Source organism: Megachile rotundata, chromosome 8, assembly GCF_050947335.1.
Source record: "Megachile rotundata isolate GNS110a chromosome 8, iyMegRotu1, whole genome shotgun sequence".
Classification (NCBI taxonomy): Eukaryota; Metazoa; Arthropoda; class Insecta; order Hymenoptera; family Megachilidae; genus Megachile; species Megachile rotundata.
Window position 1 is genome coordinate 6,777,586 of NC_134990.1, and position 15,871 is coordinate 6,793,456.

Below are 15,871 nucleotides of genomic sequence, written 5' to 3' on the forward strand. Positions count from 1 at the left end.
AAAGTATGCGTGTTGAGTAGGCTTGCAGACTTTTCACATCCGTCTGTTCAATTGTTTCGCCATTAGATCTTATGATTCATCGTTTGCGATTATGGCGATGATGCCATTCGTTAGCTGGACAATTTCATAAATAAATCAGGAGTAGTTAAGAAGAATAAATTCTTGCGAAACTTGGCAAAATTTTTGTGGAGCATAAATTGTAGTTTTAAATACAACGAGTGCTGTACAACTACTGTTGAACGACTTGAGATGAATTTTTATCATTTTCTAGTTTGGGTTTATAACGGATTTAATAATTTAAGTATTTGAGGATTTTTAGACTTAAAAACTGGAAAATTTGAGAAAAAATTGGGGACTGAGGTGTTTAGGAATTTAGTAGGTTGAACTTTTTGTGAATTTATGGAAATTTTTGGGGAGTTTGATAATTTTTTTGGTTTTGAACATTTAGAAATTTGGTACATTGCGAATTTAGTAAGTTAGAAATAATTTGAATTACAAACTAGGAAATTCAGAATTTAAAAAATTTTTGAATTTAAAGATTTGGAGAATTTTTAAAAAATTTTGACAATTTAGAAATTTTGCAAATTGTGAAATTCGTACTTCTGTATTTTTAATTCTCTAAAACTTGAAGTTTCTAAATTTTTGTATTTTTGAACCCCCTAATCTGACATTTTTGTATTTCTATATTTCTAATTCTTTAAATCTGAAATTTCCACATCATTAAATTTCTAAATCTCCAAATTCCTTAAGTCTTAAGGAATTAAAATTCCTAAAAAGGAATAGTCTTAAAATTCCTGAAGTAAATTTCTTCCAAAAAGTAAACTTTGCTTTTTGTAGAGTTACAACTTCTATACTTTTAAATTCCTAAATAAAAAAACTTTAAATTTCTATACCCCTAAATATCTAAATTTCCAAGTTTAAAATTCTAAAAGCAGTAAAAAAGGTTGCGTGTCTTTCATCGCTGCACACTCCGTGTATCCCAGTGCTCACGAACCCTTCGGCGACCACTTAATCATCCCATTATCGATTTGAAAGCAGCTCGCATCCAACAGTTGAACTAGAACACCCTGTATATAGGTTTATTGAAGCGTGACGTGGGTGAGGATGTCAGCTCGGTAGATTGCCACAACTACAACAGAGAATCCTAGGCGTGTCACTAACCGGTGCTCTCTGCGTCGCCACGCAATCCCACTGCCACAGTTATTCCAGGTTTTTATCTTTTAGAGACTCTTGTGTTCTTCCATTATAAAGGAAGACAATACAGCACCGGACGATTGCGATGATATCCCTAAACGAAATACCAAGAAAACGGCCCATTCTGTTGGTCCAGCAACAGTCCACATAAAAAGTTCCTTATCTTCATGAACAGACTTTATTTTAGTAATAAAGTGTATTTTAATTTACCGTTGCAGTTTATCAACTTTTACAAAGTTTATTTTATTTACCTTTTAAAATTTTTAATTTTAATAATAATATTTTAAGTTTGTTTAATTTATTATTTTCAAACACAGAAAATAACGCTTCAGTCATATGCACTATTTTACTGAAATCATCTACATACACTTTAAATTTATTAAAAACTTTATTAATGTTTTCATTGGTTCCACGCGCCAACTACGAATGTCATATTTTTTATGTAAACATGCGTAAAAATCGAATTTTCAATACCATCGTTTCGACGATTTCAGTGATGAAATATGTTACCAAGTCCGCCATTTTGAATAACTTTGTCCTACATGCGTAACCTCCATTACGCCTTAGTTTCGGTGATGTTTTGAAAATGTTCGGTTCGAGGTAGATCTCCGGCACAAGATGGCCGCGAAAAAGTATAACCTTAAACAATCGCGTCTATCTTTCCGCGTACGCCTTAAAAAAATGGACGAAATAAATGCGCGATACACGAATGTCGAATACACTTGACCGCGTCGCAGATACGCGTATACGGCGGAATTCGGTAAAACAGTTGTGACAGTTTTTGTATTTCTCGAAAACTATGAGAGACCGTTACGTGTGCAAGTAATTCAAAATGGTGATTTTGTTACATTTAGCATTCATCGAGAGTGGAAACTCGCCTGCTTTCTAAATAATTACCTCCTCGTTTTTCTTCTTTAAAATTCCTCCACTTTTCCGTCGTTTCTATTACTTCCGAAAGTAATATATCAACCTGTTCTCGCGTACGTATTATCATTCGAAATCGACTGGTTTGATTTTCACTGCTTATGGACCAAATCGAATGCAGTGTTTCGTACTAAGGGTTGGTTCCCCGGTAACGAGCCCGGCTCCACGCAGTCTGTGCACCCTTGTTTCACCCTCGTTTCACCCTCGTCTGGTGTTTCGTACACGCGTTTCCATGTGTCCCCTCGTATATCCATCGTCGACCGTCGCCATCAGGGGCCATAACCTCCCCTAACCTTCGATTCTCCTTGAAGTTCAGCGATCCCAATGCTGAAAACTACGGATGGCTTCAAACCGAATTTTTTAATTCTCCAAACTCGAATTCGAAGCTTTGTAAAATCACGAAACTCTAAAATGAAGTGGTAATTTTATTTTGCTTATACATATAACAATCTTGTATATTCTTATTTTCAATCAAGGTTCATAAGTAAACAAATTCATCTTACTTTCATGTATTTAATTATTTACATACCTTCATTTCCTTTTATATTCGCAAGACTCATTTCAAAAAGTTAGAAAGTGGAATGCCTCTTGGAAAAGAACTTTCATAGAGAGAAAAAGCCATGATCAACGTCTTTTGCATCGAAGGTTACGGTTATATCGTGAAACAAATGGTTTAAAAAGTGCTGACGCCAATTATGTTTGTAACAGATGTAATTACGGTGAGAAGTTTTTAGTGAGCCCTCCAAAAGTGTCTGCTCGAAATAAACGTAAATTCTACCATTTTTAACTCGACAATGTCATGGTTCAGCTGCCGGATAACTGCAAATTAAATGCCGTGAAAACCATCCATGGAATTGTAGTTAGAATTTCGAAATTAACTCCACGACTCTATCCTTTAATTTAACAATTAATTAGTTATTTACACTACACGTCTTGTACTGTTCGCTTTTCAAATTCTCTTCGCCACGTGCTAACCGACGCTTACCGGCAACCGGCCCACGCGCCGTAAATTATCGAAGATTGCCGAATCGTTCCGATTGGCTCGAAGACGTCCTAGCGGTGACAGGCAGTTGTCAATATTTAAGGTTTCTTTTTAATAATTATGGTACCCTCTCCATGTTTAAGACAAAAATGATATTAACACGACTGAAGAACGAAGACAAATCAGCTGGACCTTCATTCGCTGAACCAAACACAAGTACGTATTGGAAAACTGTTAGTAAATATACGTATGTAAGAAACGAATATTCATAGTTACAATTTGTTTCTTGTAGGTTATGTTTAGTAGGAACAAAATTCAGTCTAGATTTTAATTCGTATGGATACAATATATGAGAAAATATTAAATATTTGTACATGAATCAAATATTCTCGAAACACGCTGCGAACGATTTTTATTCGTCGATTTTGTATATTTTCTTGTCTGGGTTTCGAAAGTTTCGGATCACGAAAAAGTGCAAAGTTTCGAATTCTCGAAACTCGAAACTTTCTTATGTTTCGAGCTGTGTCGAGGTTTCAATGTCTGAAGAAACCCATCCTTAGGGGAAACGTTTGAAATCCACCCTATCATTTATGTTATGCTGGCGAAGCTTTGAATATCCTTGAACGAGTTCCTCTTTCGTTTCATAACCTCGATGAGGTTTTTACTGCAGAAAAAAGTATTCCATGATTTTTATTCGTTTATTCCATGAGGAGTTTTATGATTCAAGCATTGATTTAACGCGATTTTAATGCATTTGAGATTATGCACTTGCGATTTTGATGTGCAGTGTTTTTATTACTGGAAATGGTTTGTGTGATGAAACTTTTTAACCTGCAAACGATGTGGTTACTATTTTGTACGTGTATAGTATAATACAGAAATTATAGCTAAATTATATTGAAATGTATGTGTATATAAATTCATGAATTTTAAAATTCATGCAACAATTTTTAGAGTTAGATAAAAATTGTTGTGGACAAATAGAATAATAAAGTATTGATAATGTAAATAAAAGAACAAAATTCTTATTCAAGTGAAATAAATAATTCAAATAAATATTGAAATGAATAATCACATGCTATTATTCAAATAAATTATTAAAACTAATATTGACATAATTATTGTATAAATTAAAAATTTCATAAATAAATATTTAAAAATACTAATAAAATGAATATGTAAATAAATAATAACATTATTATTAAAGTAAATTATTAGAACTAATGTTGATATAAATGTATAGAGAATAAACTTTTTTTTCAACAAATTATTGAGCATAATATTAAAAATCAATGTAATCACACATTGTTAGTAAATAATGATTCGATTTAAATAAAAAATCAAGTAAATTCAAATTAATATACATAAAACTATTAAAATTAATATCTCTATACAAATATTTTAATAATATAAAGTATTTTGAAAATAAATTATTAAGAATTATATTTTAAGTAAATATACAAGTACATAATCACATATTATTACTAAAATAAATTATCGAAATTAATATTGACACAAGTATACATCTAGTGCATGTTTTTGGATAAGTGGGACTTGCAAAAATTTCTTCTATAAAAACTTGCATGTTCTCTTCACATGAAGGTTTAAGGGTGAAATTGCAAAATGAGACTCTTTACTGAAGAATTATGCAAAGAATATTTAAAAAAAAGAAATCGTGACAGAATATTGCTTCCTGATTGCAAAGTCTTCGCAAAGTCGTATTTTTGCACATTTTTGGAAACCAAATATCTACCCTTGTTCCTTCGGAACAAAACAATGTAAAATAAACCAAGATCGCCGGAATTTATTAATTTACCGCTAGAGTTACTAAAAATCATACCGAGAGTATTCGGCCCGCAGAGTTGACCCTTAATCTAAGCAGCTGGATCCATAGATGTTGTTGACGAGCCTATGGATTAAAATAAGCGCAAGTTCACGGATCCGTTAGTTGGTCGTCTTTTGTAACGAGCCGCAATGACTCAGCCGAGTGCTTCCATAGAGATCATTTAACGCGCTTTGAGCCTCTAATTACGCTGTCTAATAATTTTCAACTTTCTTTTTCTTCTTTTTTTGCGGTGATTATTACAGTCTTTATACGCTCATTAAAATGCTGTAAATAGTATTCCTTGTATATGTACAGTTTTCAGACACTTAATTTTGAAAAATTTCAAATTTAAGGGTTTTATATTTGACAGTTCACTAAATTTATAAATTTGATAATCTGAAATTTATAAATTTGGTGATATGAAATTTATTAATTTTCAACTTTGAAAATTTTTGAATTTATAAATTTAATATGAAATTTTGGATTTATTAATTTCAAATTTATTAATTAAGTACTTGGAGATTTATAAATTTTTAAGTTTGAAAAATATGACATTTTTGTACTTCACGAAACCTTTTTCAAATTTCGTTTGGCGGGTTTTCAAATTTTCAAAATTAAAAATTCCAAAATTGTAAGTTTTCAAATTTTCAAACTTGCAGATTCCAAAATTGTAAATTTTCAAATTTTCAAACTTGCAGATTCCAAAATGATAAGTTTTTAAATTTTCAAAATTCCAAATTCCAAAATGGCATGTTTTCATATTTTCAAAATTCCAAATTTCAAAATGGCAGATTTAAACATTTTTAAAATGCAAAATTCAAAATGACGTTTTCAAATTTTCAAAATTCAAAATTCCAAAATGACAAGGAGTCAAATTTTCAAAATTCAAAATTCAAACTTTCAAAATGGAAGGTTTGTATTATTTTCAAAATCCAAAATTCAAAATGGCAAATTTTCGAAATTCCAAACTATGAAATTCGAAATTTTCAAACTTCTAAAGTTTAAATACTCAAATTTTCAAATACCAGAGCATTACATCTTGAAATGAAAAAATTTTTCAATTAAGAGACAGATGGGGCGTAGCGGAAAATAACCAGAAAAGAAAAAGTGTAATCGTGCGTGAGTCGCGAAAGATGATGTCACTATGCAGTCGGCACGAGTGCACGTGACGTTATCACTTAATTTTAGCCGATGCTCTCTCATTCAGCTTCACGAGGCTTTCGATGCCCCTTGGTGCCATTTAACAACACGATCGTGTAATAACCCCAGCCGAGACTATCGTTTCGAACGACATTGCGAATTTTATCGCATCTTGCATGTACAGCGTTCGCTAGCAGGATTTGTTGCTGTTTGAACGAGCTTCGGGTGCTATTGTTTTGTAAAATGCGTTAGTGATTTGCGGTCGTAAACATTTCAAATACAGTGAGTATGCAAATGTAGATAACGAGCATCTTTTAAACGTGTCACAAATATTTATAGCAGAATTTAAAATGGTGGATTTATGAGTAATCTGGTTTTAATAAGATGAAGTGAAAATTGATTTTTGAAATTTGGAAACTTCAAATTTAGAAATTTGAAACTTACAAAAATAGAAAATTATAAGTTTATGAAACTCAAATGTTGAAGTCTAAGGACTTAGAAATATTAAAGTATCAAATTTAGAAATTTTAAATATGCTTATTTGAGGAGTTAAAAAATTTACATTTGACAAATTTACAAATTCACAGACCTTAAATTTTTTAATTTCCAAATCCAAATTTTTGTAATTAGGCATTATGAAGTATTAAATTCTCAGATTTAAAAATCTTAATTTAACTGATATAGAAATTTAAATAATTTAAATTTACAAGTTATAAAATAATAAAGGTTTAATTTTAATATTTAAACAATAATATAACAATGTTAGATGAAGTTAGATGAACTTAGGTTATGTGAACATTACAAGTATAATTGCAGCATGCTGATCTACAGATCTTGTAAAAACACCGCCCTTAAAAAAGTCACATTTTCAATATTACATACGTCGCGAAATAAGTATAATTTCGTTCCGGAACGTACTTTTCTACACCATTAAAGACTGATATTTAAATAACCTCCTGCACAGTTGAGACGTTTTGTATTTCTCTAGTACGTCGCTTCTCCCATTTTCTTTTATTTTCCTTTTTCTTGTCTATTCCGTCCTCCCATTTAATCTTGCTCAAGCAAATTCTCCACTCTGCTCTACCTTCACTGTTGCAAATGACTACAAAACTCGTCAATCTAATTCTCGCGCACAGCGTGAATCTGACTAGCCAATAAGTAACGATGAGTTGGCAATCATTTCGAATTCAAAGACCTTTTAATTCTTTGGAGTCTCTGAAAATTTGTTAATTTTATTATACGATGTTTGATATGAATTTACATTTATAATATCAGTGCTATGAAATAGAAAGGGATAGAATTATAGAATGCATTTAAAATGCATTCTTTCGTTTTCGCGTGTAGAGTAAATTAAAAATAGATTTTAAATTTTGGATAAGGAGCAGGTTAGTTTTTGAGGAGAGAAGAGATTTTATGAATTTGCGAAGAGTTACGTTTATGATCAATTAATATAGTGCTTAGAAATTTGAAAATTTAGGGAAATGAGAATATAGAATTCGAAAATTTGAGAACAAAATTAAAAAATTTGCAATGTGAAAACGTGCCACGTTGGAATTAGAAAACTTACAATTTGAAACATAGTATTTTTAATTCGAGAATTTTGAATTTGATAATTTGGGATTTTTAAATTTGAAAATTTTGAGTTTTGAATTTGAAAATTTGAGAACTTCAAAATTAGAAATTCGTAAATTTTGAAATTCAAAATTTGCAGATTTTGAGTTTTGAATTTAAAAATTTGCAGATTTTGAGTTTTGAATTTGATAATTTGCGGATTTTGAGTTTCGAATTTGAAAATGTGCAAATTTTGAGTTTTGAATTTGAAAATTTGCAGATTTTGAGTTTCAAATTTGAAAATGTGCAAATTTTGAGTTTTGAATTTGAAAATTTGCGGATTTTGAGTTTTGAATTTGATAATTTGTAGTTTTTCAGTTTTAAATTTAAGAATTTTCAGATTTTCAGTTTTGAATTTGAAAATTTGCAGATTTTGATTTTCGAATTTGAAAATTTGCAGATTTTGAGTTTCGAATTTGAAAATGTGCAAATTTTGAGTTTTGAATTTGAAAATTTGCAAATTTTGAGTTTTTATTTTGAAAATTTGCAGATTTTGAGTTTTGAATTTGAAAATGTGCAAATTTTGAGTTTTGAATTTGAAAATTTGCGGATTTTGAGTTTTGAATTTGATAATTTGTAGTTTTTCAGTTTTAAATTTAAGAATTTTCAGATTTTCAGTTTTGAATTTGAAAATTTGCAGATTTTGATTTTCGAATTTGAAAATTTGCAGATTTTGAGTTTCGAATTTGAAAATGTGCAAATTTTGAGTTTAGAATTTGAAAATTTGCAGATTTTCAGTTTTCAATTTGCAAATTTTCAGATTTTCAGTTTTCAATTTGCAAATTTTCAGATTTTCAGTTTTCAATTGGAAAATTTGCAGATTTTCAGTTTTGAATTTGAAAATTTGTAAGTTTTGAATTTCTAATTTGAAAATTTTGATTTTGAAAATTTGAAATTTGGAAATTCGGAAATCCAAAAATTCTGATTTTGAAAATTCGAAATTTGATAATTTTTAATTTGAAAATTTTCTAATTTGAAATTTGAAAATTTGGAAATTCGAGGACTTGAAAATTAGAAATTTGAAAATTCGAGAACTTGAAAATTAGAAATTTGAAAATTTAAAATTAAAACAGTTTCAAATTCTAAAATTTGAAATTTCAAAATTTGAAAATAAATGCAGTTATTAAATCAGCCGATTCTACAGCTCGAACCAAATTCAACTAAAATACCTCTCTCCGAAGAAGGCACGTTTCCTAGAACTGCTAACTGAAAAAGATAAAATTGCGAATAGGTACATATAATACCTTCCGGCCATAAAATCATAAACGAGAATAGTAAGAGCACGCAACATACGTATCCTCAGCGAACAAGCTTATCCAATGTAATAATTGTTCCGCTATAAAATACTTACATCATTTACTCATTACTGCTTTTATTACTCGTTTCGGTTAGCATGATCGCGAAACGTTGATTACGTAAGCCACAATTACATTTCTTTTATCAAGAAAGTTATACGAGATATCTTATTAAGAACGTTTAAATTTACCCTGTTCTTAAATAGCAAGAAAAATATTGTAACCTGTGTAGTGAGAGCGTGTATGTGAGAAAATTTGTATTTGCATATCGTTGCCGTTAAAACTCTGCGTCATTTTGAATAGTTATTTCAATCGCGCCGTCGTTATTTTGCTCATATATTATAGTTTTCTGAATTAATTACAGGTATGTTATTAACCACTGGTAATGAGATGTCGTAAAATGTCGACGACTTCGGATTTGCAAATAATGGAGATCGAAGGATAAATGATTTTAATTTGTGGTTCGAATGTAAAGGAAAGTAAGTACTTTAATATTTTTATGGGGTTAGAAGCTGGGAGGGTCTGTGAATGTTAAAGGATAATTAATGACGTACATAAACTCTGATGTTACACATTATGTATACTATAATTTTCTGTTAGGTTAGGTTAGGTCTGTTATTAAAATTTGAATATTTTAGAAATTTGATATTTTGTTATTTTAAATGTTTTAGATATTTGATAGTTTAAAATAAGGTTAAAATAGGACTGCTGATGGCTAGGTCTAGGTTAGGTTACATTATTACTTTCTATTTAAGGGTTAAGTTAGGTTAGGATATAATTATAATTAAAGCACGATTAGGTTATTGCTAGGTTAGTATTATGTTCAAGATTACAGTTACATACTTTGAATATATATTAGAATAATTTATAATTAGACTACGGTTAGGTTAGTAGAAGGTTAGGTCAACGTTACACTATGCTAGTCTGGATTATATTTGTAGTAAGGTTAGGTTGTTAAGTATATTTATAAGTTTATATTTGTTAGGCTACTTGTCAATAAGTTAAGGTTAGGACAGTTTACGGTTAGATCGGCTTTAAATGGGATTAGGGTTAGTTCGGAGTACCAAGCTGATAATTGAGGTTAGGTCAAAATTAAATCAAGTTACGTTGGTTTATAATAATCTTAGTTTAGGTTAGGCACGGTCTGAAGAGAAAATTTAGTATCAGTCGCTGGTGACTAACGCAGTCTGAACTGAACGTTCAGTGTCAGCCACCGGTGATTGACGCACCCTAAACGAAAAGTTCAGTGTCAGTCAGCGGTGACTGACGTTGCAGCCAACGTATTAAAATAAGTACTTAAATAATCGTAAACAAAATTACGTGAGATTTGTGGTCGCTAATATTATACAGATTATTAAACAGGTCCTACGTCCTGTACAATATTAGCTACCAATCAAGTAATATAATTAATACAATTTTTAACAAACGTTTAATTTCAGCGCCATGGAAACATGTACTGAAATTTTCGTACGTGATTTAAACATAACGTGTAACTTACACGTATCACGTAAACGATACGCTTGTTCGCGAAATTGGAAGATTGCAAGATTGATGTCATAAAGTGTATAGAACGATACATGATCAGGTTAGGCAGGATAATGGGTATTATTTTGAAGGTTATAGCAATTTGCCGCGGATACGTTGCCCAAACGTATCCTGAAAGTTTCTAATACCTTGCGTCTGCGAAAACAAGCGATATTCATGCGTTAATAATCCGATTAGTATCGGGATCGTATCCGATAAACCAGGCTATAAGTTTTCGAACATCGATACAGGGGATGATCAACTCTGTAAAAATAGACGCCATACCCGAATATCTGGCGAAATACACGGGACGTTTATCGGTCTGTGAAATTGTGCACGGGCATTGTTTTGCTGGGATATTTCTTTTTTAGGAATTTTTTAAAAAGTTGGACTGTATTTTTTATTGTGAATGCATTAAGTAATTTAGAGTGGCAATTGTAAGTTTTCGAATTTGAATATTTTTAAGTTTAGAAAATTTTGTTTCTGACTTTTATAATTTTCAAATTTCCAAGTTTTAAAATTTCTAAATTTTCAAATTTTGCGAGTCTCCAATTTTTTCAATTTTCCAAATCTTCAAATTTGTAAATTTTGCAATTTCTAAATTTCTCAATTTCTTTTTAACCAATCCGAACCTAACCTTAAACATTATCTAGATTGACCTCGTCTAGTTTTTATCTAACCTTTGTCATAAATAGGTTTAACCTACTTTAACCTGGATCTAATTCTGTACTAACCTAACCTAACCCCAATCTGATTATAAATTGTTCCAATTTAAATTGAATCTAACAGTAACCTAACTCCGAACCTAACCGTACACTAGCAATACCCTAACTGTGCTCCAACTATAATATTATCCTCCCTTTTTTTTTTCACGCGGGGAAAACCTTGCATAGGTTACCCGCAACCGCAGGGGAGGGGCGCAAGGATATGTCCGATTCTTACTGACTAAAAACCCCGCGGTGGCCATTCCCTAGCATCTTTGGGGAAGGACCGAGACCAAGCTAAAGTACTCTGCCTTCGAGTCCTTCCCCTCTCGCCAGCACTATCCCGGGGAGGTCATACGGACCTCTGCACAAAACATCTCTCCGCCGACACCGGTGACCACTACTGCTACCGCCACCACCAGGGCTACGTGCAAGGGCGTCTGAGTCGGAAGATACCCCTAGGTATCTCACCTTCGAAGCCCTTTTCATTGAGGTGTTGCCAATTTTTACTGTGGGAGGTCGTTTAATGTTTAGGAAACCCTTTAGGAGTTTCATTTCCGATTTTGTCGCTGATATCTGCAACTTGTGTTTCAGGCATCAGTCCATGGTTACTTTGACTAAGGCATTTGCCTCTTCAATTTCTTTTCTTGAATTTCCCGGTATTATGATTATCAGGTCGCGTACGCAATGACTTTGTATCCAAGGCTCTCTAATAGGTTGAGAAGGTCGTCAAAGACGAGATTCCAAAAACCGTTTTTCATCTCTTTGATGAAATATAAGGTATCATTAGGTCCTAGTAAGAAAAAAAATAAATCTGAAGAAAATTGCAGGAAGGAGAATAAAAGGGTTAAATAATACAACAGATTATATATAATAAAAATAATACTAAATTTATGTATGATTATTATTATTTTTTACGTTTGCAGCCGATTTATTATATGAATACCAACATTTGTTGCAAGGGCAAAGGAAAAAGATACCGCTCGATTTTGTTCAGATCTTCGCATGTTAATAAAATAAAATCCATATATTTCTTTGTTATTGTTTCTCTGATATTATAATTTTCACACGTATAAAATATAGTGGGTTATTCAAAGAGGTCTTTCCAAATCGTTTTTCTTAAATAATAAATTCATTTAGTGTTTTAACCTTAATCTAATCCAAACCTAACCCTAAACATAATCTAGATTAACCTCCTCCAATTTTGATCTAATCCTTGTCATAAATCAATTTAACCTGGATCTAGCTCTGTACTAACCTAATCGTAATCTAATTATAAATTCCAATTTAAATTCAACCTAACAGTAACCTATCTCCGAACCTAACCTTAGCAATACCCTAACCATGCTCTAACTATAATTTCATCCTAACCTAACTCTCGAATAAAAGGTTATAAAATATAACCTAACCGAGACCTAACCTTCAGTAGTCTAACTCATTTTCTCCATTATTACTGCTATAATATAATCATAAAAATATAACTTGTACCAACGCATATTTGCGTGATATTTCTCTTCAACGAGATCAGAAGTATCACGTTATTTTCTACGTGTTTTAACTTTTTTACCGATTCCAAACGCGTTGTATCAGTTTCCATCGCGTAACGTAATTATGCTAGAAGAAACACGCAGACGTGTATTTCTCGTCAAAACATGCATTTTTTTTTTTAATAAGATCAGCGTACCCTTCTGTCTGCTAACATTATCGCGGCCAAAGTTTGCTTAATTATGTTCCGTGCTTACCTAACCGGAGCCGCGACTTGGGTTTCGCGTTAGCTAACGTACACTCGTGTGCAACATAGGCTTTCTACGGTTATGGACACGTATGTAATCTTGACCATTCTTAACACTTTGCATTGGAAAGGTGACTCACTCGCCATTCGATTCAGTAATTCAATTTGAAACAAGTATTGTTTAACTAAATCTAACTACTTTAATTTCCTGTTTTCTAAAAACAGAAATTAATTTAAAATTACAAAATACTCAAGTTCCTAAATTAACATATTACAAAACTACAAAGTCCTAGGTTTAAAAGTCTTCAGACATTAAAATCTGTACATCCAGAAATCCTTGAACTAAAAGTCTCTAGATCTTCAAATTATAAGTTCACAAATTCCTAAATTCCAAATCTCTAGAACAAAAACTTCCTATATCTCAAATTCCTAAATCACAAAAATCCCTAAATGCCAAATACGCCCTTTACAAAAGTCCCTAGATTCCAAATTCCTGGAATATAAAATTCCTATATTGCAAAATCCGAAATCGCAAAAAATCCCTAGATGTCAAATACTTCATTTATAAAAGTCCCTAGATTCAAAATCCGTAGAATGAAAAATTCCTATATCGCAAAATCTGAAATTGCAAAAATCCCTAGATGTCAAATACTCCAGTGATAAAAGTCCCTAGATTCCAAATCCCTGGTTAAACAATTTCTATATCGCAAAATCCGAAATCGCAAAAATCCCGAAATTCCAAAATCGCAAAAATCCCTAGATTCCAAAATCGTAAAGACCCTAGATTCCAAAATCGCAAAAATCCCTAGACCCCAAAATCGCAAAAATCCCTAGATCCCCAAAATCGCAAAAATCCCTAGATCCCAAAAATCGCAAAAATCCCTAGATCCTAAAATAGCAAAAATCCCTAGATCACAAAATCGCAAAAATCCCTAGAGCCCAAAATCGCAAAAATCCGTAGACCTCAAAATTGCAAAAATCCCTAGATCCCGAAATCGCAAAAATCCCTAGACCCCAAAATCGCAGAAATTCCTAGATCTCAAAATCGCAAAAATCCTTAGATTCCCAAATCGTAAAAATCTTTAGACTCCCAATTCCTAAGAGTTCCTATATCCCAAATCCCCATTTCCCATATCTGTATATCTCATATCCCTATATTTCAAAATCTTTAGTTTTTAAAATCCCTAAATTCTCAAAATTCACATTCCTCAAATACTCATATTCCTGCCAAAGTTTTTCCCTGCCATACTTCTTGTAGAGAAACCAGATTTGTTCTTGACTGCTTACCTACAAACAAACGTTACGTTATTTATCCTAATATTTATTATTGTTCGCTGTCGGATCGCTATCGTTCGTTTTAATATACCTGCTGGCGACTTTCTCCGATCTTTCTGGCTCGTGAGAGTTTTATCTGACACGAGGAATCGGATATCGGTCCATGTCAGGTGTCGTTCCGCGTGAAGCTGTGAACATGCAGAGGAAGTGGTCCAAATATGGCTTACCGCTTTTTGTTGTCGACATATTTACGAAGTTGTTAAAGATTTTTTCAGTTGTTACATTCTTAGAAATATCATTTGATATTTAGAAGTACCATTATACTTAGTAATGTCATTCTATTATACGTAATCAAACTTTTTGAAATGTTGTATATAATAGACATACAGTTTCAGACATTTTATTAAGAAGTTATGATAAATATAGGAAATGACAACGAACTGCTTTGTTCGATAGCGTATACAGTTCATAATTCATCGTAAATGTTCATACAAACATAGGATTTCTAATGCGTTATTAAAAGTTATGAAAAAAATATGAAAGTCAAGAATTCGTATGTAGTATCGAAGGATGAAATCGCCAATTATTTCGTATATTCCTCGTAATCTTTCGATTACATCTAACAGTCTACGTTTATATAACATTATCATTTTTATTCATAGGACATACTGGTTTTACGTCGAGAACACGTTGTATTTGGCTTTGAAAAACAAAGCGGTCCGTATTCATTTTGTACTTTTGTTATAACTTTTTAATAAAGCGTTTAAATCTCTATGTCAATATAACGTCTGCTGCGGATGACGCCATAATAATCTGAACACTCACGCGTGGGAAAAAGTTCGCGACGTCTTTCGTGACCGACGCACCTCGAAATCGAATATTCCCGAAATCGCGCTTCTTCAGAAACCGTTGCTAGGCGCCATATTTTGTTTATATTTCGCCCAGTCTCCTCGCGACGCTCGTACACGCAGGACCTCGCGCGTGACGTCAGACTGTCTCATCTCCGCGTTATGCAAACTTCTTTGTCCATCAACCGTTACTGTTTTCCTCAACTGCATATATCTCTGTAAATAGTGCTGAAATCGTGTGCAACTTATTATTTCCCCACGCACGCTTCAAAATGTTTAAACCTTTCCATTAATATAACATCTTTTCCTTACTTTTGCGTATGGAATATTTCGGTAAAGTTTAGCGGTAAAATACTAGGATATCCTGTATATAATTTTTCGTGCCGATGTTATTTCCTTTTGATAAAATTTATGCACAGTGAAATTTTCATGAATGAAATTTGAAGGTAATTTGAACGATTTCGCTTATATTCATCGGTGTGTGTAATATGTAGTAAGATTGAATTATATGAGTTCATTAAATTATCCGTGAAACACAGGCAGTAATTTACGTTTCGTTTCTTCGCGGATCGCGTTCGTTAATTAACGCCATCAAGTAGAAAAGTGGGCCGCGAAAATGTGAGAAGCATCATCGAATCTCGCGGCTTCTTTTCATCTTTCTTTTGTAATTTCGACATCGTAAATTGGAGAAATCGTATGCCAAATCATCTCTTCCCTAATTTACAAACAAAGAGATACATTATTTGCTGTTAGGTGCCGGATACAGTTTATTTATGGGTTTATGGAATTATGATAGAAAATTCAATAATCGGAACTT

General features: G+C 32.1%; 1 protein-coding gene across 6 annotated transcripts in view; it reads left to right on the forward strand.

Annotated features, from left to right (window-relative positions):
- Positions 1-15,871, forward strand: part of Frl (formin-like protein) — an 87,245-nt gene that overhangs the window by 25,846 nt on the left and 45,528 nt on the right. The window contains exons 1-2 of one of the 6 annotated variants that reach the window (XM_012287976.2): positions 3,191-3,316; positions 9,336-9,450. The exons of 3 other annotated variants lie outside the window; for them this stretch is intronic. The gene's annotated coding sequence lies outside the window, so the exon portion shown is untranslated. Of the gene's footprint in view, positions 1-3,190; positions 3,317-9,335; positions 9,451-15,871 lie in introns of those variants that run through there. 2 more of the 6 variants (XM_076535042.1, XM_012287978.2) reach the window with 2 other exon arrangements.